The following is a 22,315-nucleotide window of genomic DNA, read 5'->3' on the forward strand; positions in this document are numbered from 1 at the left end:
CGGGGCCGGGCGGACACTCCGGAGGCATCGGGCGGGCGGGCAGCGGCCGCTCCTCTCCGTCCCTCCTCGGCTTCCCCTGCCCTCGTCCCCTGCGCTGCCGGGCGGGCAGAGCCGCCCCGCCGAGGTAGGTTCTGTGTCTGCTCCGCACACAAAGGCGCTGGCGCGGAGGGACGGGATATCCCAGCCCAGGGGGGGCTGAGGGACGGCGGCTCCCGGGGAAGGCAGGCGGGAGAGGCGGGTCCCTGCTGGAGGGACACCCGCGCCTTCCTTCGTGAAGGGAAACACGGGGAGTTCGTCGTGGCTGTGCATAAATTAAAGGGGGAGCAAGCAGGAGGGTGCCCGGGGTGTGCGGGGCTCCGGCGGTGCCGCCGCCCCCGTGGGTGTCCCCGGCTCGCCGGGGCCGTGGAGCTGGTCCGGTGTGTCCTGTGGGGTGTTCGGGTGTTCGTGTGGGCAGCTGTGATCCTTGGGAGCCTCTTGCAGCCGTGGGAGCACCCCCATAGTACGGCGGGATCCCTGGGTGCAGGACTGGGGGGAGTGGGTGGTGGTGGTCGGGAAGACGAGTGGGAAAAGCAAATAAAAATGATAAATATTTTATTTCCTCTACGTGGTGCTCTGTAAAATGAGCATTCAGAGCAGCTGAACTTCTGGTGTGGACAGTGGATGACTTCTTACAGATCTTTAAACCAAGTAGAAGTGGGAGCAGGACAAGTCCCGAGGAGTTCTTCTCCTGTGCTCCCACCAATCCCAGCTGGGTCTGTCAAACTTTCCCTCAAGGACTCTGGAAATTCAGATGTCCAGGTTTTCCTGTGCATTGGGTTGAGAGGCTGTGAAGCTGGCCAGGGAAACTGCAACACATGTTGTGCGGGTGCATAAGAGGAAAGGGCACAGTACAGGAGCTCTGTGTGCCCAAACTTCTTGTTTGCTTCAGCCACTGAATTTTTTCATAGTTTAAGGAGTTCTGGCATAAATCGATACTATGCAAATGTGGTGTACGGCTGTGGCTGGCATTGGAGCAGAGTCTGGCCCTGTAAGCCCAGGGCATGCTTGTGGCAAACTCCAGAGAAAGGCAGAAACATGTGAACTTGCGGGATTTCTTTGAGGATTCACATGGCCAAACAAAAATGTAACAAAAGGAGGAAAAGATGTTTCTGTGTGCGCACAGTGTGGTTGCAGGGTATAGTTTGTGGTGGGATTATTGTTGAATAACTCTGGCAGTGGAGCTGCTCAGCGTTGTGGTACATCTGTGTGTGCTGAGTCCTGTAGCACCAGTCAGGACATTCAACTTTCCTTGACTTGGCAGAGGAGGGTGGAAGGATGTTGCTGAAAATGAGAATGATTGCTTTTGGATCTGGTAGGCAATTTGGGAGGCATTTAAACTGTCTTTAATTTCCTTGTGATATGAACAGGACCCTGGGAATCTGTTGCTTTATTGATGGATGTTTTCCTATGGACAGACAGTGTGTGCTATGAATGTGATGGCTGCTTGTTTGGTGTCAGGGATATTTGCTTAGGGACAGTAAACAATTGTTTGCTGAGCTTTATTATAAAGAACCAAAAATGTCCCATATCTCCTGAAACAAAGCCTTTTTTGTCTTAATGCAACTGTGGGCCAATTTCATGCTTGGTGTATTTCCACTGATTATGGTGGAGTTTTTCCAGGGATGGTTTTGGCAGGTGAAATGTCACTTCTGCGTCCATAATGCTCAAGAGTAGTGTCACTATATTGACTTCAGCACTTAAGTATTGCTAATTAAAATGGCATGCTTCCCAAAAGTTAGAAGTGGGAGAATCATCTCATCGGGTCCTCACGATACTTTCCCGCTTGCTTTCTCTTTTCTGCTTCAAATCTCATATCTCTTAATTTATTCTCTTCCTTCTTTTCCAGTCTTAGCATCTTTTTTCTCTCTTCAAAATTAAGAAGTTTCTCTGAAGTCCAGTTCACCTCCAGGCATTTAAAGGTTTTGAGACTGTGTTGAGCCGTGCACCAGCCCTGCACGACTGGGTAAGTGAGGAGCTCCGTGGCAGCTGCAGTTGGGAGATCTTTCTTGCACACCCTCTCCTTCACAATCTGATTTGTGTGGTAGCTTTAGTCAGTGTGTTTGCTGAAGTGGCAGATTGTTTGTCAGAGTCACACAGTGGAACAGCCTGGCTTCAGAGAGAGTGATAGACTGGCCTGGGGGTGGGGGAGTATCTCAGTTTTTACACAGCTGCCCATATTCAGGGCACTGAGAAACTGGTTTTTAGAACATTCCTCCATGACTTCAGTAAGGACAGGGAAATTACCTAAAAATTGGGGCAGAGGGAAAAATGGGGGAAGAGAGAAGGAAATTATCATGTTTGCTAACTGTGGGAAGAAGAGTGGAACTGTTTAACAAGTAATTGGCTCTAACAGAGCTTTGGCTCTATCAAAGTTTCAAAGAAAATATTTTATTGAATAAAGCTATGTTATCTTTGCATGTGGTTAACAGTATTAAATACATGTGGCCAACACTTAATCTGTTCTGGGACTGTGGTAGTTGTAAACAGAGCCAGTTTCAGTGCTCAGCTTCTGCTGAGCATTTTGTATCTGACATCTCTGTGCTGTACAACTTTGGATCTATTTGCATCTCATAAGAACCCAAAGAGAGCATGTCTGCACAGCGCAGGGCTGATACCGTTCTGACACAGTATCAAAGAGCAAGATACGTGCTTGGTCTCATTGTGAAGGGGAAGAAAATGCTTAGTGCTTCTTCAACTCAGTTATTAGTCTAAAGTTTGCTCTGGTTTGGCCAGACCTAGCATGTTTTTCACTATCAGTGAAGTATGGTTTGCAGCACAACATAATGTTGCAAAGAGCCTGCAACTCTTCTGTGTTTACTTAAAAGGCATGTAAGTCAGGGTTTTGATGTTTTGTTTTGACGTAAAACAGTGGAAAGATTTCAGACGTGGAAAGAGAATTGTTTCACATGCTAACCTGAACATAAAGCTGCAAATTTAATAGGAAAAACATATTTTTACAAAAAAGATAAATTATCTGTTTAGAACTACGTTTATCAGTGATACTTCCACTTCCCATGTTTTGCATGCTCTTGTCAGGTTTATCTCTTCTAATGCTTCATTTATATTAATCCTTTTAAAACCATGATGAAGTGGAATACCATGTGTTCCCATTGTGGGGAAGACACCTTCCCTTTGCAGATGGGGAATAGGATCACAAGCAAGAAAATGACTTGTCTGTGACCACACAGGAACTGTGTACTGGTAGAAGAACTTGAACTCCTGTGTCCTGAGCTGCTGGCTGGAGTTGAAATGAAAGTACTGCCCCTGCCAGAAGGAGTAGGAGAAGAGAAGAGGCAAAGTGTGAAAACTGGTTGGGTTACCTGGTTGTGATGTACTCAGTGGTTGACTGCTCTTCTATCACAGCCATGCTGGTCTTTGTTAGACTGTGGAAACACAAGGATTTTGTAGTGATAAGTACTTAAACAAAGAGAGTCAGCATACACAGGAGAGAAGAGAAAAAGGAAAGGGGTCTTTTCCTTTCTATATCTGCCTTCTAATAGTGGATGCTGTTTTTAGATGGGTCTCTGGCTGGGTCTTTGGGGAGGTCCTTCACCTGTCCCACTGTACAGTTGTGTGTGAGCAGGTGCCAGCAGAAGGGCACAGGAGACTTTGCAGAGCCAGGTGGGTCAAGGCAAGACCAGACTGCCTTTCTGTGACCCCAGCAGCTGGGTGAGGTGGTTTGAATGCAGATCCCTACCCTGAGAGACCAGGCTTGTGCTTTTTTAAAAAAACCCCTGTTTTCTAAAGGGGTGGCTGCTCTTCGTTGTGATATGCACAGACACTCACGTAGCTGCTCTTCTCACCTGGCTGCTTTTCTGCTTTGGCTTGTTGCTGTGTAGGGCTGTGGGTGTTGCATGACAGCAGGGAGTGGCCTGTGGCAGTTCTCCTGTGGCAGAAATCTTACGGGGCTGTATGAGCAGAGAGCGGTTTTCTGCAGGTGTCTGCAAAAAAAGGAAGGATGTGGTCTTTTCTTCCCTTTTCTGTGTAACTCGAAACACTGGAGCTTACCTGCTACCCTGTGATCTGTCACTTTGGGAAAACTGAAGTAATGCTTTTCTTTACAGTGCTGTGTTTGGTGCTTGATGGTTATAATTATGAAGTCAGTTCTGTTTGTCACTTTGGTTTTAAAACAACTTTTGTGCTGACAGCCTGCTTCTTGTGCTTAGGCCAGTGCTGTAAGTTTTGTGCAATGAAGGGTGGGACTCACAGGTGGGAGAACTGTGTTTCCAAGCTGTGTCTATAAAAGAATAAATTGCAAAGACTTTGGAGCATTTGTGGGTAGTGCTGTCTTCTTGTCTGTTTCACATTTTAAAATAACTTTTGAAATCAGTATTTCCTCAACAGGTTTAGCCTGGGTGTGTAGCTGAAAGGGCAGGTTTTGTGGTGACTTGGTGCAGTTTGCTTGTAACTGATCTAGTGTGCAATGGAGTCTACTGAGTCTTTAGCAGGTCTTCAGCTTGCTTAGCTGGGACAAGAATCCTAGTTTTATGATATCAGCAGGAGCACAAATGCAATAACCTTTACCTTGTTTAGCTTTATTTATCCTAGAAGCAAAACCCCTGGATTTGCTTACATTTTTAAAATGCCTTTGACATCATGAAGGCAGAAGGTTGCCTTTTGTGCACATACATGCTCCTCATCAAGAAAGAGTCAGTGAGGTCATTTAGGAACGGTGGGACAAATCCCTTTCATTTAGATGAGCTCAATTTCTTTATTTTTACCTTTTTACTGCAATTTTTGGCAGCACATGTGCTTTCAGGATGAACTGTAAAACCTCTGTGCTGTCCTTTAGCAAATCTCAGCCATTTACATTTACAGCCTCTCTGTGTGAGCTGGATTAGAGTCCTGTAGGGAACTTGTGATGACAAAGCATGAAAAGTGCTGCTGCTGTGAGGGGTATTTTAATATCCTGGAGAACAACCTTGTTGCTTGTTGTGGTGGGATGGATCTTGTGTTTTACCTTGTACTGGGGAATTACTTACCTTTCTTGTAAGCTATAGAGCTGAAACCAGGAATGCTTCTGAAGGAGAAACTGCCCTCATGTTTGGCTTCATTGAAGCAGTCGCTCTGCTTTGCAGTATAGTATATTTTAGGCAGGAGAAACCCAGTCTTGAAAGTGTTACACTGTAAAGGGGAGCTCACTTCGAGCTTCTTTTCCGTACTTGATTATTTAGAATCCTCCTGTGCCCCTTGGAGGATGTCCAGCTCACCATGCTTGTGCCCACTGGTGCTAACTGCCTCACCAGGTCAGCAGTGTCTGCCCTGAAGGGGAGGCAAGCACTGCCCATCAAAGGTATTTCAATAGCCATGGCATTCAGTGGGCTGGCGAGAGGAGGATGATGATGGCAAATAATAGAACAATTCCTTTCATTCCTTGCCTGTGCAGTGAGTGGGCATTTGTCAGACCTCATGTACATACACAGGCTGGTTTTTGTTCTGGTGCTAATAATAAATAGAGTTCACAGCTCTGAGTAGTCAGGACGATGCGGTGAGAAGTGGGTCAAGACCATTCATGTGTGCATAACTGTATTCCTAATCTAGGCCAGCATCTAGCTGGATGCTTCTAAACAAGCTGAAAATATTTCAGGGAAGCTGGAGTTTTTGCTGTCAGCTGGGTGAAGTGCACCTCTAGCTGACTGGAGCACTTAGGGACAGGGCTCAGAGTGAATGGTCTGGAGTAGCTTTGCATGTTCCGAGGACCACAGAGGTGCAGCCTTACAGTTTAGTACCTCTGAAGAGTTAGGAGTTTAAGGCAAAGTAAACTTTCTTCTTCCTGGCAGGATGACTTGCTGAGCAGCCCTTCAAAGATGTGCACTGTTCTGCTATTTCACTGAAATATGTCTCTGCTACCTCAGCTTCCTCTGAAGTGTCACTGGGGACAAAGATGACTTGCTGAATGTCTCATTGCATTGCTGCCATGTCCTTCAGACTTGCTGCAGTGGTTGAGCTCCTTGGTGCCCTTCAAGGAAGAGTGGGTGCCTGGTCTCACGCTGAGATGCAGTTTGGGGCTTGGCTGCTAGTAGAAGAAGAAAACCAATTTTCGTCTGAAGCCACTGGGATTTGTTGAGTTTATTTTTGGAAAGAATAGAGAGGAGTTTGATTGGGTTATGATTTCTTTCATGGTTCTGTGCTTAGGGGTTTTTTTTCATCCTAGAGCTTTTTGAGGTTACTTGTCCTTGAAGAAGATCTATTAGGCAAGCTGTAATACTCTTCTTTAACTCTCATAATACCTGGCACATCACTGCTGCTCCCTCAAAACAGTGTCAGAAATGTATACATGAGTTTGCGTGGGAATGGAGGAAAGGATAGGGAAAGAATCATGGTAGTTTTGCTATTTTCATTGTCTGGGATTGTTTTGGTATCTAAAAGTAAACCAGTTTTTTCTTCCAACAAGTACATTTGAGGCCATCCCTGTCTAACCTGCAAAAGCAAACAAGTGCTGGGGGTTGTACCCAGGCTGTTGAGGGTGTGGGCAGTGGGCTTTGCCACATGAAGAGGTGACTTTTGGAAGGTGAGTGTGGCTTGCCTTGGCACTGTCCCACCATTCTCCTGTGTCCTGTGTCATAGTGGGCAGCCAGTGACACAGCACCTGATCAGAAGTGCTCAGGCACAGGGAGTCTGGTGTGTTCTGGAAGGGAGCCCTGGCTGTGCAAGGCTTGTCTGTGAGTGCTTTGTTACTACAGATGGCAACTGTGGGAGCCAGTGACTCTCCAAAGGCAATGTTAGCCTGCTCATTACTCTCTATTTATCTGTTTGTTCTTTCAAGTACAAGAAGGCTGAGCAAGTCATAAGCTTCTTACACAAAATATGAGCAAATATATTCTTCCATTTTCAAAAAATACATTGAAAGCAAACTTTGGAATTCAAGAAAATAATGTCTCTGAAGAGCAGAAAGCATTTATCTCTTGGTGTGAAACTAAATCCTGCTGAAAAGATTTCAAAAACATTATCTGAAGTATAGCAACTAGAAAGCCAACCTTGAAGCTTGTCCTGAAGACTGGAGTTTGTGAATGTCTGTGCCTGTGAGTCTTAGGTGGAGGATTTAGTTTAAAAAGTCAAAGCAGTGTTACAGATGCCATTGTATCAAAACTCTCCTATTGGGAAATCCCAGTCTGAGTTCTTGGGCCTGTCTTGCTTTGTCTACAGTTAATGACTGATTCATCTGGGCATAAAGAGGGAGAGGCTAGAGGCATCACCTGGCCATGTTATATTCTGCATCCTTTTCCAAACTGGGCAGAAGTGCAGTACCTTCAGAGTTTGCTCTAGAAATCTAACTTACTGCATGTGCAATGACTGCTTTGGTTTTGGTTTGTTGGCCTCTTTTTCAGTGCAGCATGTAAGCAAAATAAAATAAATTTCCCTGCTTGAGGATTTGAGGACAAGTTAGCACAAGAAGTCAGAAAGTAAGTGTGCCAACAATCGTTTTGTTTTCCGATGGCCTGAGGGTCCTTCCCCCTTATCACTGTTGTAAAGAGACAGTCTCTGCCCTGAAGAACTTAGAGTGGAAGAGTGTGTGAGTGGATATTAGAGACACAAAAAGGTGAAGCATGTTGGTGTTAGGGTTGAAGTGGAAAAAATTTTCTTGCGATGAATACAGCTGCTTTGATGGAGAGACAGATTTTTACTTAAACTCCCACTGTAGCATTATGTATCTGAATAAAGCTGCTTCTTTGCTCTTGTTTATTGCACTACAGGAAGAAATTTTAGCACTGTAAGCTGCTCCAGAGGGTTCTATATAATTTTCAGCTAGTTAGGGCCTACTTTTTCTCTATGGAAGCACTAAACAAGTATTTCCTCAACCTTGGTACCTATTTCCAGGTAACTAACAGGATCAACAGATCCAAGACAATGTGTTCCTTTAGCTAAATGTAATCCATTTGCCAGCTTCAGCCAAAAATACTGCAGGGAGGAGAAACACTGGTCTATATATTAAATCTAATTAAAAAAAAAAAACCAAACAGGGCTTAATACAAGTTAGACCAGTACTTTTTTCCAGATAATTTCCAAAACTGTCACTTTAACTGTGCAATTTTAGAGCAGATGACTAAAACTGGGGGCGAGCTCAAAATGCAGTCAGGGTCAGGCAGGTCAGTGATACTGGGATACCTTTTTAAAGGAACTGGGAGAAGAACTTCAGGATGGGCAAGTATTTAAGTCCTGGAGGACTTCTTGAATCTTGTGGCAGTGGGCCATATGGATACCTAAGTAGCTAAATTTTTAGCTCAAATTGTAATTCCTGTGTCTGTCTAGTCTCTTCCTAATCCACTGCCGTGATTTCCTGTGGCTGAGTAGTTCTTCCTTCTCCCAAAGCTGTCCCAGTGTTGCTAGCACGGGATGAGTGCAGGCAGCAGCTGCCAGGGAGAGGCTCCTGTTTCTGTGGTGCTGAGGTTGGGGTGGCCTCAGTGTGTGATGTACAACAGCTTTCCCCAGAAGGATGCCCAGGTTTATATTGCTGTGCCAATTAAGATCTCGGTGCCTGGTGTACAAAATTCTTAATTGCTGAAGCATCCTCAGCAATGTTTCAGCAAAGTTGTTTTCCAAAGCATCTTAGTTTTCATTCCCCACCACAGAATTATAAAAGAAAAAGGTGACTGGTTGCTGGAGAACAAGTGATGTCACCTGTTCTACTCTCCTGTGGATTTTTTTTGTATTGATGGAAGGTTTTGTTTTGATGCTTAATTCATTTGACTGACAGCATCTGGTGGCATTCAGGGCATGCTGCATGTGTAATGCCTGTTCTGTGCACTAAAAGGCAAGAGTTTATGAATGAGCTTTAAAGTAGAGGAGTGTGTGCTTTCGAAGACTTTATTCCTTCCAACACTGAAATTGGAGTAATAAATCAAATTGGGCATGGCATGCATTGATAAAGTGGTGCTTTGTTAAATGACTGCTCTAAGGGATTGGTCCAACCCCTTCCTCCCATTTTAGTATTGGATCTTAATCTCTTTATTGCAAGTAACATCAGCACTAGTAGAATTAAGAATTAAAGTTTGAGCCAGAGGTATTTGTTCCTGTTTTATCTCTAATGATGAAGAAGCCTCAGCTGATTTCCTGCTCAGATCTGATGATTCGCAAGGCTTGAGGTTCATCTTTATTTTATTTCCAGAATCTCATTTTGGTTTAGGGTATTTTTCCCCCTAATAGGAAGCTGATTAATTGACTGGTAAAACAGACACAGATGTAGTTAATTTATTTTGTAAGTGCAGATGTTTCACGTGCGAGGAAGTCGGGTGAAGATTGGATTTAGAAAGGCCCAGATTACAGACACCAGTCAACAAAACACTGAATATCACAAAAAACTTATTGCTGTAAAAGCAGTGACATAAGGAGCTCTTACTGCTCTGTATTTTCCCTCAGGATGAGGAGTGGAAAAAATTCTGTACTGTAATATTCAGTCATTCAGATTCCTAAGATTAAATGTCTCTGTAATCAATGCATTATGCATTCTTTCTTTTTTTTTTTTTTTTTTTTTTTTTTTTAAATTTTTTTTAGACTGTCATAGTTAGGATGCCATGAACTCAGCTCAGGGTAGCATGGTTTGCTACATGGGAGGCTTTTCAAGAACTGTAAGAAATGGTCTCCTTGAGGAAGGAAAGGATAGGGAGTTCCACAAGCCATTTACTAAAATTACAACCATTCCAGTTAATGTGGGTAAACTGGGTAGTTTTTGCACAGAATTTTATAAAATGGTGTATTTTAAAAACTGTGTCAGGGTAAACACATCTTTCCAATACCTATTTAAAGTACATAAATATTTGTTATTGTCCTTCTTTTACACATTAAGAAACAAAGGCTGAATTGACTTGCCTAAAGCTAGAACTAATTAATGCAAGGATAGAATGTGAACTTGGGACTTTGAACTGAGAGAACAAACAAGATGGAACACTGCAAATAGAAGCATAATGAAAAGATAATATAAACTTTATATTTCAAGCATAAACCCACTACCCCAATATAGAAATCATCTTCCCATAAATGCCTTTAGGCAAATAAGCAGCCTGAAAAGCTGTTTCTCACTGAAAACAGAATCTGTTTAGACCAGATCATTTCTTTACTTGCCAATTTTGTATATCTAGCATTATCCCCATTAAGCTTGTTGCTTCTGAGAAAATTCCTAAAGACAAACTGGAATTTAAATTAAATTTTCATATAATTTGAGTTCAAATGAAGAGAACCAGGCAAATTTAAACTTCATCATGAAAAGCTGCAGCAAAATCATGCTTGAAATTTCTTTTATTAATCTCCCAGGTAGATGGTTGGTGTGAGTCAGCCAGAGCACTTGTACTAAATGTGGGAATGGAGCTGACTCAGAGACAAATAATTGGTATAATTTTATGGGATGTCATCAACTGCAGCTTCAATAAATGTCAGTTTTTTCTCTGTCTTGGTCAAATGTTAATTTTCATTGCAATTTTGACTGAACCTAGCAGAATTTTTTTTTTTTTTTTTTTTTTTTTTTGGCTTTTGGTGAGTTCCCTGGATCAGGGGCCGTCCATGATCTTTATTTTTTTAATGAAAAGGACAGTGGATCTCCATGCACAATTCTTATTTCTCTGACTTGCATGCCCTGGAGGTGATAGCACAGACATGGTCACTGCACCACTCCAGTGTTTGTGCATTGTGGAAGAACAGTGTAGTCCTGTAACAGGGTTTGGGATTTCTCTCCTTTTTCTGGACATGAATTTGGAAGGAATTTTGGAAGGAATTCATTGCAGTGGTTTTGGTAAATGCCTTTGTGTTACTGGTGGAAATTGAAAGATAGGGAGTTTTTAGTGGCATTTCTGTATAACTTTAAGCAATTTCAGACTTTCATAATGATAATTTTTTTTTCTAAACATGCTAAGTTAAAAGCAGACCAAACATTTCCTAGTTTTCTGAGCTTCTAAATATCTTCTGTACTGAATGTTGTTTGAATTGCATTCCTTTGCCTGAACTGTCTTGTTTGTTCTGGTGTTTGTGATTCATTTGAATGTGCACCAGCCAGCACTTGAATAATGGAAAACCTAAAGTAAATAAATGATAGTGCCTGCTAGAGAATCAAAAGGTTCTACAGTGAGCTGTGGTGCTCTTTAGAACGATTTAAATATCTTTCTGTAGACAAACTGTTGAATGAAGAGTGGCTGAATGGAAGCTGAAAATCTTGAATCATTCGAGTTTGGGACACTGAGAGCCTAGATGAAATTTAAGTGTTATTACTTTGAAGTTCTTAAAAGGGACTATAGGGCATTCTGAGAATGGCTTTCTTTACCTTTGCCTGGGTTTTATAATTTAATCTAGGGTTTGGAGGATTAAACTGGGTTTATTCTCATTGTACCATTGTTACAGTTTCCTCCCATATATGGCAATTTTTTAAAGGTCAGTGGGTTGGGGATTTTTTCCCTAAAGTGCAAGATGCTTTAGATTTTAGATGCCAATTCTGTAATTAACAACAGGAAGTTTGTAAAATGACTGGAAGTAGTTCTTGAAAAATTCTGAAATATTAATCATGTTCATCACATTGATGGTATGTTTAAGATACAAAAGGGTATTTGTATCTTAAACTGGAATAATTTTGGCTTCTGGGGCTTTTTTTTGTTTGTGCTGGGGGATTTTGTTTTGGGTTGGTTTTTTTTTTGGGGGGGTTTTGTTTTATGAGCTTTTTGTGTGTGTATTTGTTTTTGAGTTGTTTTTTTTTTTCCTTAAATATGCCCCAGAAGCCAGAACTGTCTTACAGGACACCTACTTTGAGAAAGAATGAGGCAGGTAGGTACATTAGAGTTGATCCTTTCATCAAGTTTGATAAATTTTGAAAGAAAGAAAATGGGTCGGACTGTAACATTAGATTGTAAAGAAAGTGAAATATGAGATAACTAGAAAAAAAGGTATATCTGCTTATACCATATGTATTTTACACTTTCTGTCTGAGCTGCATGAGATAAGCTTGTGTGAGTCTTTCACTCCATCATCACAAACTTGACCTCTTCTGTGTTGCATAAATGTTGTCATGTTCACATGTGGTCAGTGTGGTGATCCTCCAGTTTTGCCTTCCATAAACCTTGGTTTAGTTTTTCTGACAATTCATTTCCTGTTGATTCAAATTCTTAGTTTATTTGTTGTTGTTTTTCACATTTTGCCAAAGACTGTTACTGGAAATTGTTGTCTGGCAGTGCTGGACTGAAGCTTGTCAGAGCCTGGACTCCTGGCACCTTTCATTGCTCAGCCACCAGTTTACATAAATTTTAGGAGAATTTCATGGAGGCTTCAAACCTCTTAAAAATTTGGCTGATACTGGCCAAAAGTTGTGGGGCAGGTTGCAAATGCACACTTATGTTATCAAACAAGAACTCTAAGAAGGTTGTTTAACACAAATTCCTGACCTGGCCCTCTATTTGCTTCTTGGTTATGGAACAATTCTCCTGAATGTGTTTTTGCAGCCTCGCTTTGTACCCAGGGAACTCCCTGTGGTGGCTCTGATTTTGCTAGAGCCACACTGACTTCATTAAGATGTGGGCATCAGAATGGCATCCTAGAGTTGTCCTACCTTGTGTGTAAATGCTTTACTACATGGTTGCTCTCTCTTTAGTAAGGCTGTTGTGCAAGCAAACCACGCTGATTTCCCTTCAGCGTTATTTCACTGGCAGTTTGTGGGTAGCGAGTGGGGAACAGCAGATAAAGATTTTGTTCTTTCTGAACAGTGAACCACATGAAATTTTGTAAAGCTGGAGGTGGGGAAAAAACCCAGTGTGTTTCAGTCACGTTATTTGGTTACAGCTGCAAAGGGTATTATTCATTTATCACTTCCTTCTAGAAGCTTTCTGTAACTGCATGAGCTATTCCTGCCATTCAGTGACACGTGCATCACAAAGGCTTGAAAACGGGAATGGATCGGAAACTCCTGTTATTTCAAATTAGGTAGTTGTAAACTGGCTGCAGGCCTTTGGGTTGAAAGACTATTGATTTCAACATATTGCTGGGTTGTACCACAGAGGAGATAAAAGTTGATTTTACAGGAAGTGGAAACTTAGACACGCTAGTATGGAACTCAGTAAGCCCGCGGTGAATGTGTGTTTGCTGCTCACAGATCATATCATAAAGCAATTTATTTGTATCAGTGGCTGTCACATCATGTAGGATCAATCTTTCCTTAAATAGAGAATACTTATTAAGGAAAGCTACTGCAGACCTGAGCTTGCATTCTAGCTGTGATATCTCCATGGGCCAATAACCACATGTTTTATCTGGTTTTCTTCCCAGTGCATGAACATGCCTAGTGAGTAACACATGAAAACCAAATACAACAAGGGTTTATACATTTGGCCAATTTACAGAGTATAAGGATCTCATTATTTTTTCCTACTTCCTGCCTTTTTTTTTTTAAATTTGAAAAGTATCTATCTAGTTTCTTTTTAGCAGCCTAGGCAAAATTCATTCCTTTTTCATCTGCAAATTAGTCTTTCTATGGGTATGGCTCTGTTGAATGATTGCTATTTATTTATTTTTGTGGTAGCTTTTTTACTTGGCTCTTGAAGGAAGTAACAGTTATTTTTTCTTATTTTCTTTGTACGTGAAGAAGGTGAGGGTCACATTCTTTAGGGGAGAAATAAAGAAGGATGTGAGAAATGCACTACTTACTACTATCAATAAAACTTTAATTAACTAAATGCTCTGTCTGGCTTCTTGCCCATGTAATGTATAAAACTCAGAGAGATTCTCCTAAGTCATTATTACTGGTTATCAAAAATATTTATGTTTCCATTTACAGCAAAGCCTGAAGAATAACTGGCTGACAAGTCTCAGTGTGCAAAGAAAGCTTGGTTATTCAGGTTATGCATTTCCCTAAATTTGCATGTTTGCACTGGCGTTCTGAAGTTGCCTTTGTCAGTCCATTCCATATGTAAAATTGCCTTCATGTATTCAAAATGTGAGTCCCATAGCAGGATTCCTGTTGATATTCTTGTAAGGTCTGCCCAGGGTTTGTAGCATCACAGAAGGGTTTGGGTTGGAAGGGACTTTAAAGATTATCCACTTGAACCCCCTTCCATGGGCAGGGACACCTCCCACTAGAGCAGGTTTGGTCAGTGCCCCATCCAGTGTGGCTTTGAACACTTCCAGCATCGTCTGGATTTGATGCAGTATGAGGGATTCCATCTGCAGAAATCCTGGGAGAGGAGAGCTCCTGTTCAGCAAAGCTGTGCCTTGCCTCCTCCTGTGCCATTAGCCTGGTTTCTCTTGATGTGATGTCTTGCTGCAAGTGCTGTTCACCACTCAGTCAGGATTTAAACTGTCTGAGCAGGAATTGGGCAGCTGGGCTGCCACTGCAGATGGTGTGACTTATCTTGCCTCCCCTAGGGGGAATGAGCCTCCCTACTCTAAACTTCTGTGAGGTTTTTAATAATTCCCAACTTTTCCTGCTGGAGACCAGTAACAGTCTGCTCATCTGTCCAGAAGGGATTGAGCCAGTATCAGTTTTGCCTGCAAGTGGATATCCTTTGGCTGCATTTACAGTCACATGTAATGAGCAGAAAAACAACTTTGACTGCCTTGCTTTACTTTTTATTCCTAAATCTTCTGGTTTTTGTCTCTAATCTTCAGGCTCAGACAATTAATGGGGTTTAACTGTGGATCCTAACACTGAGCTGATTAGATGCAGATCTGTGTATCAAACATTGAGCTGTCAGAAGGGAGACTTTGAGCTGTCAGAAGGGAGACTTGCCATGCTGCCCACAATGAAGTGGTGTCTTGTTAGAGCCCCATCAGAAAAACCACATGTCAGTGTGTTTTTCCAGAGCCCAGCAGTCCTTGGATGCCATCCTGTGTGTGCCACAGGAGGAGAGAATGCAGGGGCAGCATCCACACCATTGGAAGGGCAGCCCTGGCACCAGACAGAGGAGCTGGGACTCTGTCAGCTGCAGATTTGGTGTGACTCTCCCCCAGTTACCCTCTTGTAGGTTGGTGCTGTGGGATTCTGGGCTCCTCTTTCCAAAGGGTGACCTGCATCACTGCTGCAGGAACTGGTGGGACTGTGCCCAGGTGGCCCTTGTGCAGTGCAGCTGCTGGCAGACAGGGGTGAATCAGGCAGCATTACCCACCACTGAGCCTCCCCACGTCGGCTCCTTGATTGCCCATTTCCCATTAATTGTAGATGCTGTCAGAGAGTCTCTTTTCTTGCCAGTGTTGTTGCAAGAAAATATTTTTAGTAGCTGCTTTTCACCATCAAAATTATTATTCTGCCATGAATCAGAGCTGACTTAAATGCAGGTGAAAAGGATGATCCCCTAAGCCGAGGTGTCTCTGCCAGACTCCAAAAGCAGTTGAACTTTCTGCCCATGAGCTGTCCTGAGCTGCCTTGCATCATCTCCATGTCCCTGAGTGGGGCTTGCCACAGCTGAGAGCAGCCTGTCCTGACAGCCTGCAAAGAGTGGAGGAAAGAAAACATCCTGAAATCCCACTCCCTACAAATGGAGAGCCCTGGTAACCATTATTATCTTTTGAGAGCCAGGACTTCCCAGGGTTGCTCTTTGGAGCACAGGAAAACTCATTGTTTTCTTCCAGCCCATTTTTTTCATTCCCTGGTTCACCATTCATGTAAATTTCCTTTTAAGTGGTGTTTACATTTGCAGCTTTAAAAATGTGGGAAAGGTTCTGTCGTGGCAAGCTGTAATACAGTGCAAGTAACTATTTCTGAGCCGGCCTTGCATTGCCTCTTGCCCTCTCATCTGTCATCAGCTCCCTCCTGTGTTTTGTGAAGTTTTTGCTTCACTGCTGAGAGTGGCACAGCAAAAAGTGAGCTCATACAGAGCTCAAATTACTGTTGAACCAGTTCAGGTCTGTTTAATGGAAACCTTCCTTCTCAAAACCCTTTCACACTCCTTTTACTTGAGTCATAAAATTTCTTCTGTTTGAACTTAGTGAAAACAAACCCCAAACCCTTTCTGTTCTAGTTACAAAATGCTTTGATTCCTTTCCCTGGTTTTGTTTCCTATTATTTACTGAGCTCCTGCTGGAGCAGTGTCTTGGGGTAAAAAGACACTGCTTCTTAGCTGAACAATTTAAATTTTTCATCAAGGGAGATGTATAACCAAACTCTTTGTGAAATGAGTTAGCCATCCATTCTACTCCAGCTCCAAGGAGGAAGCGTGGATCATTTCAAAACCCAGGAGAATTCAGACGTGATAGGGTAGGTACCTATGCAATAGTACTTCATCAGCTGTGGACATAAAACTTCTGGCTGGTTCTGGCAAAAGCTGCCATAAATGTATGACTTTGGGTGTGTGTGCATCTCAACTCACGAGACAAGGGTGAATTTTTGCATGTTATGCTGAGTAGTGATGTGTGAGCCTCAGCCCGTATTTACAATGGTGGTATGTGTCTTTTCCATTTTTGAAATTTTTTTCCTGAGGCAATGATGTGCCAGCATCTACTGTTGACCTTGTTAAGTAAATTCCATTTCTCCTTCTGTGTTCTGTGTTCTAGTTTTGCCTTTTGGGTTTCTGTGCTATTGGCTAACGTGTTAGTGATGCTTAAGTTTAAGAGGATCTAAGTTGCACAGTCAGTCATGTGAAGAAAAAGAGAAATTGTATGTACTTCTGAGTTTTTTCCATGATCTCCTTGTATTGCTTTTAGTTTTTTTTTGAGATGGTTGAAACAAAGTTACTATGGCAGTATGTGGACAGCTTTTTAAAATTATCAGTCTTCCATTTATGCAGGAAAACCTTTGCTATCTTCTGCAGTCAGAATTTCAGCAAACCCACTATCACTGCAGAATCATTTGGGTGTGGATTCTCTCCACTTGCTGTGTTTGACTTTCACAGGGATCAGTACATATCTAAAAACATTTAATGAGAACTAGTAAGATATTTTAGCCCTGCAGACTTGTTTCTCTGTAAGCATTCAGCCAACATTATTGAGATCAATGGTTTCCTGTGTTTTATTAGCACAGCAGTTTCAGCTGGTCCTGTAATCTCACATTTCTTTTTATAACTATTTTATAAGGAGAAGGACCCAGTTAAACCAGTTCAGGTTTCTCTGTTGCAGTACTCTAATGCTTGATCTCATTGTAACAAATCTGTCTTGGCTGTCCATCTGCTGTGCTTCCCAAGCCTCTGCCGTGTCTCCCTGGCACCACCTGCGTTTGTGCCAAAAGCTCTGCAGTCACTTAGGCAGTTGTATCTTTTTGACCATCTCCTTGTATCCAGATGTGTACACACAAATGCACAATGTAATGTTTGCTTGGTATTTTTGAGCCAACACAGGCTGAGATTACAAGGCAGTTCCACCTCTCCGTGCAGGACTGCTCTAGGCACTGAAATCTCCCAAGCCAGAGCTGTGTGTCCCTCACACCCTGGGGACAGAGCAGGGCTGGTGCAGGGACGTGGTAAAGAGAGTGCAGTGGGAGAGTGGGTGGCAGCTGCTGCGGGGTGATTGGGACAGCTTCTGCTACCTGATACAGGGAGCCAGGTGGTTTCTGTTTGTTGCCAGTAAGGGTAGGGATAAAAGGTGGCCAGGAAAGAGGGGCCATCCTATACCTGCATCCATTGCTTCAGTGCAGGTAGCTCAGCTGCAGTGAGAAGACTTTAGCTCTTGGGTCCTGGTGCCTCCAGTATTTGTTTTCTGCTTTTCCAGACCAGAAAAATACAGGTGAGCAGAGCCTGAAGGCTTTTTCAAGACCTAATCCTGAGGTGACTCTGATCCTGCTCTGGAAACCCGTGACTGGTGAAGCTGTGCCACTGTGGTCTTCTCTGCTCTGCTGCTGAACTGGTGGCAGCAGGAGATGTATGGGAGAATCCACTAGGTTTGTGCCTTTGTCTCCATGCAGGAATCCTGCCAGTATTGTGGTACAGGAGTGAGGTCAGTGGAGGGTTCTTTACATTCCCAGTTGGGGTGGTAAGACTTAGATGCTCGCTATGAATTCTGGCTTGGCATAAACCTGTTGCAGGGTGGAATGGCTTGGTTTGTCCATGTTATGGTAACTTCCAAGTATTTTGTTGAATGTATAAATCGAGGTAGGTCTTTAGGATTCTGCAGGTCAAAACAGTAATTTAATCTGGACTAGAAATACATAAAAGTAATGGTGAAAAATATTATTTGTAAATTAGTTTTAAATAAATGTGTCGTTTAGCCATAGTGAAATAATTCAATCTAACAGCCTTCCTTACCTGCCCTGTTCTAAGCAGCTTCAGGATTCCCCCTTTATTGCCTCTTGAAATTTACTAGTTTAGAGGTCAGAACCAGGGTTTTTTTTTAAAGAAACAAGCAAAATGTCTCAGTAATCTTTCAGATTCAGAGGTATTTTCTTGATTTTTATTACATTCAGTGAATTCTGCAGCTAGCTATTTTAATTCAATAAATAATTGCTCCAAAGCTGAGAAAGTGATGAAAAGTCAGGAGTGTGACTAAGATAGAAAAAGACAGCTCTAGTAGTTCTAAAATCTGGAATCAGGACCAAAACCAAGCAATTTTTGAACTTGAGATAATAATTACTTTCATAAATTTTATCTATAAACAAGATGTCTGTTCCACTTTGTGCCCAGCCTGCTTTGGGGGGTTTTATCTACGTAAATAAAATCAGTTTCGCTTTGATGCTTTTGTGGACCTACTCTGCCTTCACTTACCTCTCTTAATGCAATGCTGATAGGAATATCAGTTGAATGTGTGTTCATGTAGAACATTAGAACTGAGTAATTTTCCATGTGTAATGAGGAATTTGGGTAAGTGTGTGTTATATGTGACTAATTAGTGGTGCAGTTTATCTGCCTCTTCAGCAAACAAAAGGCTCATGTTACAGCAACCCTTCTGCAGAGAATAGCAATCAAGATTTCTGCTTAAATGATTTTCATCTTTTAGCATCTGTTCACGTCTAGAATACAAATCAACACCAGTGCATTCTCCTCTGATATGTCTTCTTTGAATCCTTTTTAGCTGAAGAGAAAAATGGAGGCATGGCATTATTTTGAGCCTGCATGTGCATTGCTCTTGATGTAAAACAGTGAAACTCACAGACTGCAGGCTTTCGATACACAGACATTGCCCCTGGGCTGTGCAAGAAGATATTTAGATGTGCAGATCATGAAGAAAATTTGTGGTCTTTTAAGGAAAGATTACACTGGGTAAAAATGAGTTTGAAAATTGAAGCTTGCTGTGACTTCTTTCTTAAATCTAATAGAAGCCTGGATTGAGAGAATTACTCATAAGAAGGAAGTCATAAAACTGGTTCGAGTTCGATTTCAAAGGCGACGGTTATGTTGGTCATTTAAAGCCTTGGATTCTCACCACCACCAGAGTCAATAAATAGCAACCTAACACAAGATTCTGGCAAAGTATGGTCTGCTATGTAAAGGCCCTTTTACAAGTTAAAACTGAGTGATTTGGGATCATATTTAGCATCTGTGGCTTGTGCTGGAGTAGTACATGGGAGGAGGCGGTTTGTTCTCACCAGCATGGGATGCTTGGAGATCCCACTGAAACTGAGCCATTATTTTATTTATGCATGTTTTGGCTTGGCCTTCAAATCTGAGTTGGAGGATGTAGGTCAGCTGCACAGTGAGGCTCCAGCTTCTGAAAGATTTCCAGTCCTGTCCCAGTGTCTCTTTCCAGTACCCTTTGGGCTTCATTAACAGTCTGCTTGCTGGCTCTCTCCAGCACAGAGACTATCAGCCATCTGACACTGCTGTGCCCAGGGGCAGCCTGTTTGCTCAGTAATGAAGGAAATGGGGACCAAGTACGTTACATCTTTCTGAAGCTGTTACAATTTCCCTACCACCACCATCTTTACTGTTAATCCAAATATTTGGTATTAGCAAAATCACAGTAGACTAAATAATGTTTTCAATTCCAATGGGATGTGATTGCTTCCAGAATGCTACCAGGCAGTATCTTAAGACATTTCTATCTGAATACAAAATCTGACTGATGGGAGAAGGAAGAAGAGACTGCTAATGAGATTATGAAGTGAAATATTGGCAAACAACATTTTCTGTCATGGAAACTAGGGAAGGAGGAGAACAATTTATGCAAAATAAATAGAGACTTTTTTTTAACATATTAATTATGGATTAAAATTTGTAGTTTAAGCAGCAGGATTTAATTTCTTAGCTGAATCAGATTTTATAGTTAGTCTGTGGAATAGGGATAAATTGTGCATTTGGGATAAATATTCAAAACATAATTATTGTAAGAATTTAAGCCAGAAGTAGGAAGGGGAAAAGGAATGGGGAGAAGGAGGAAGAAGTCTCAGTAAGGCTCTGAGACTAGGACTTGTGTGTTTAATTGAGGGTTTTGTTTTGGTTTTGTTGAAGCTTTTGAAGCTTTTTCAGTCAGTAATACACAACTTCTCTTCTGAGGAGTCAAGGATCTCTGACAGACAACTTAACCAGGGTTACCAAATGAAAACATAGCATTTGTAGCACCCACCTTCCATTAAACTGTTTCAATATCCAAGGGTTTACACTGAGGGTAAGTTTTCTTATGTTTTGCATGATCCACAGTTCATTTTGGTTCTGGAATGCTTCATAGGACTGTCTGCTATGAAGCCATTTATTGCCTTGGTAATAAGTGAGGGCTTTTTGCTTAGAAAACATTTGCACAGTGGCAGTGCCTGTTAAGCATAAAATGCTTCTGAGATATCCTCTGGAAAGAATATCCATGAATAGAGAAGGAACCACTTAAATCAATACTATTGCTTTTAATTCTCTGATTTTTTTATCTTGCCTGTTGCTTTTATTCTCTTTATTAGCTTTCCATGATGGAGAAGTTTTCTTTCAAAAGAGGCAACATGGCCCTGTTATTCTCCATTGCTGTGTTTCATCTGCAGCTCACACAGTAATGTGATAGGGACATTGGGTGTTACAGTTTCAGAACTGTGAGAGCAGGTAGTTTGTCTTTAAAACATAATTTTTTTCCTTCCCCTTGCTACTACTTGGGGTTTTTTGCCATATCATCTCTTCTATTTTAATGCTTTTTATTATTTCATTTTACAGTGTCTTACATAGTCTGTGAACACAATGTAAATTGATGGCCTCTGAATCAGAGGCTATTACAGCATTTTCCTGATTAGATGAGGTCTCCTTGCTCTCACTCAGATAAATCTTAAATAATCCAAAGCACTTTAGGTGGAAGAATAGTTTTAATAAAACTTACCCTGTGTTAAATTCCTGGAGATTTTTGTCTTTGTATCAGCAGTCCTCACTGGGGTTATTAATGTGGAGTTATTAACTTTCACATATTCACTAAGGCCATGTTTCATTCACTTCTCTTCAGTTTTCTTTTAGTCTTTTAATAAAATAGCATCATTAGATCTTTGTCATATCTGGACTTGTCTCTTATGTATGGAGGATAGAGATGATTTACTATCTTAATTTCAAAGTCCCAAATTTTATGCTAAGTACAGTGGCCAGTGCTCAGTGCAGCTGACAGACCTTCCCCAGAGGAAGGCTGGTTCAGTGACAGCACAGGAATGAAGATGAGAACGAGAGTCACTGGGCTGGAGGAATGGGCAGGTGTTAATGCTGGGCAAAGAACAGCAAAGTGAATAAGGGCCAGGCAGTGAGAGTGACCCTCCAGCACTGACTTCTGTTCAGGCTAATTTTGTTCCTCTGTTCTTTTTGTGATCACAAAACTTGATTCTGATTTAGTGCATTCTCTCCCCCTTCCTTGTTAGCATGGGGGTGGTCCCAGCTGGGGGTGGCAATGAGCCCAAGCACTGTACAAAGTCAGGGAAGGCTGCACTTAATTGCTGCTGTGCCCAGGCCCATTTAATAAAGCTTGAGAGCGTGCAGAGCAGTGTGTGCATTTTATGGTGATGACAGAGCCTCTTAGGCTTGAAATTACTTTATTTCCAGTACCATGACAGGGCTTTCATGCAGCTTGATGCTGTGTCTAAAGTCACCTCAGCATTTCCATTATAAGCCCCTGATTTCAAGGTGTGCTGTGCAGCAGCCTGGTTACAGAGGACTTAGTGGGAAAGGATTTTGTCAAGATTAACAAAGGGAAGACTTTCACTCCTTCTAAAGTTTGTAGAGTAAAAATATTGAAAGGAAAGAAAACCTCTGTGTGTGTGATTAAAATGGTCTTAGATGGAGTTTGAGGTGTTTGGAATAAGAGGTATGTCTGTAGTAGAGTGGGAATGTGGACTGGGTTAAAGGCAGAATGGGACAGCATTTTTCATGAGGTGAGGACTGTGAAGTTGTTGGCACTGACCTGGAGTAGTAAACACAAATGTTAGCAAGGCTCCTGCAGTGAGCAGGGGCTGGAGTGACTGTAAATGCTGTTCTGCTGGAGTTCACCACCCCTGTGTGCTGGG

General features: G+C 42.1%; 1 protein-coding gene across 2 annotated transcripts in view; it reads left to right on the forward strand.

Moving 5' to 3' along the window:
* The window catches only part of FAM107B (family with sequence similarity 107 member B), a 59,098-nt gene continuing 36,783 nt past the window's right edge, over positions 1 to 22,315 (forward strand). Inside the window, exons 1-2 of one of the 2 annotated variants that reach the window (XM_041413447.1) lie at positions 1 to 124; positions 1,886 to 2,002. The gene's annotated coding sequence lies outside the window, so the exon portion shown is untranslated. The remainder of the gene's footprint in view (positions 125 to 1,885; positions 2,003 to 22,315) is intronic. The other variant, XM_041413448.1, reaches the window with a different exon arrangement.

Source organism: Onychostruthus taczanowskii, unplaced genomic scaffold (genome assembly GCF_017590055.1).
Source record: "Onychostruthus taczanowskii isolate IOZ18803 unplaced genomic scaffold, ASM1759005v1 scaffold41, whole genome shotgun sequence".
Taxonomy (NCBI): Eukaryota; Metazoa; Chordata; class Aves; order Passeriformes; family Passeridae; genus Onychostruthus; species Onychostruthus taczanowskii.